The sequence below is a fragment of the Rattus rattus genome, chromosome 10 (genome assembly GCF_011064425.1).
Source record: "Rattus rattus isolate New Zealand chromosome 10, Rrattus_CSIRO_v1, whole genome shotgun sequence".
Classification (NCBI taxonomy): Eukaryota; Metazoa; Chordata; class Mammalia; order Rodentia; family Muridae; genus Rattus; species Rattus rattus.
This window is the reverse complement of record NC_046163.1, coordinates 46427797-46429503: the sequence shown is the minus strand read 5'-3', so window position 1 is coordinate 46429503 and position 1707 is coordinate 46427797. Positions and strand designations below refer to the sequence as shown.

General features: G+C 50.0%; 1 pseudogene; it reads right to left on the bottom strand.

Moving 5' to 3' along the window:
* Positions 1-816: 816 nt before the first annotated feature.
* Positions 817-1338, bottom strand: LOC116911576 (annotated as a pseudogene).
* Between the last annotated feature and the right edge of the window lie 369 nt (positions 1339-1707).

The window sequence follows — 1707 nt, the reverse complement described above, 5'->3', positions numbered from 1 at the left end:
TGGCAGGACAGAGAGAGGGAGGAGCAGCATGCACACTCCACAAACACTGCTTTTTCTTTCCTCTTGGCCCCTTGAATTCAGGCTGTCTGATTACTGAATGAATGGCTCATCTCCCCCTCTCCTCCCCTCCAGACTCATGTCACCTATTTTGATTCTCATTCTGTCAACGCAGACTTCCCCAGTCTTTGGGGGAAAATGAGGATTGTGTTGCTAGAACATTCCCAGGAATAAACTCTGACGAGCTAGACTGAGGAAGGAGCTGGGATTAGGACCTTTCTCTGTAGATAGCATAAGCCAACCTGGAGTTTCTTTAAAACCAACCACCCTATGACTGTCTCGTTGTACTCAGATATCCTGGAGGCCTGATCCAGCTTCAGCACCTACTGTCCAGGACAGAAAGAGCCTTAATTTTCTGGGAGTCTGAAGATAGAAAGGAGCTCAAGTAGGGCTGAGGCCCAGTCTCTGAGCTTAGGGATCTATTGATTGCGACTTGGGTTATTCCTCCATATCTTCAGTGGTATTTGTGGGTGCTTGCAGGGAGGGGCACAGACCTTGGGAATCTCCCATCCAAAATGAGAGACCATTAAACATCAGTTTAATACCTGGTGTTTAGAAGAAAGAGCCAGGGTTAACTCAGATGTTGTCAGGACCAACTCTGCCTTCTTTGTCTTATGGACTTTCCATTGTGGGTGGGAGGAGAATGCAAGGAAGGGGGCAACTCAGATTTTTTACAACAAGATTCTCCACTAGGAACCGTTTTCTTTTCTTTTTTTTTTTTTTCTTGTCTCAAGTTTTTTTTTTTTTCTTGTCCCTTTACTATGGGGCCTTCACAGGGGTCTGGGCACCCTTGGGAGCCTGGGCTGGAGCTTTGGCCTGGGCCTTAGCTGGAGCTTTGGCCTCTGCCTTGGTTTGAGCCTTGGGCTTTGGTTGGCAGAGCCTACGACCCGTGGCCATGTAGCTTCGAATCTTCTTCCCGAGCTTGGGGTGAGCGATGAAAGCCAGACGGCTGAGTTTGCGGCTGGGGCCCTTTGGCACCTTGGGCTTGACGGCCTGAGGCTTCCCGAGGGCCTTGATGGCCTCTGCGCGTGCACTCACGGCCTTGGCGTTGTTGGCCTGCGTCTCCTTCAGGCCTACACTTGTTGTGCTTCTCGGCAAAGCGCGTGTTCCTCAGAAACTTGGGGTCGACCCCCTAAAGAGATTCATATCTTCGTGACCGGGGTTTCTTGATGCCATTTCTGTGCCATTTGCGGGACTGGTTGTGTGTGGTGTGGTTCTTGGACTTGGCCATGTCTGCACGGTAGGCTGCGGCTCCCGCAGCGCCTGGGACCGGAAGAGAAAGAGAAACAGGAACCGTTTTTTTTTTTTTTTTTTTTTTTTGGTTCTTTTTTTTTTGGAGCTGGGGACCGGAACCCAGGGCCTTGCGCTTCCTAGGCAAGTGCTCTACCACTGAGCTAAATCCCCAACCCAGGAACCGTTTTCTTTATCCTCTCAAAACCTTCACAAAAGCTACCAACAGTTTCACCGGGAGCCCATTTCTCTGCACCTTTCCAAAGCCATAGAAAACAACATAGATAACCTCCCCAGGGAGGGCCATTGCTACAACACGGACTGGCTGGGCAGGGATAAGGAGAGAAGGAGAAATCCTGGAATCGGGAGCAAAAGAGCTTAAACTACATTTTCTCTCATGCTGGGACGGGAGTTTTCAAT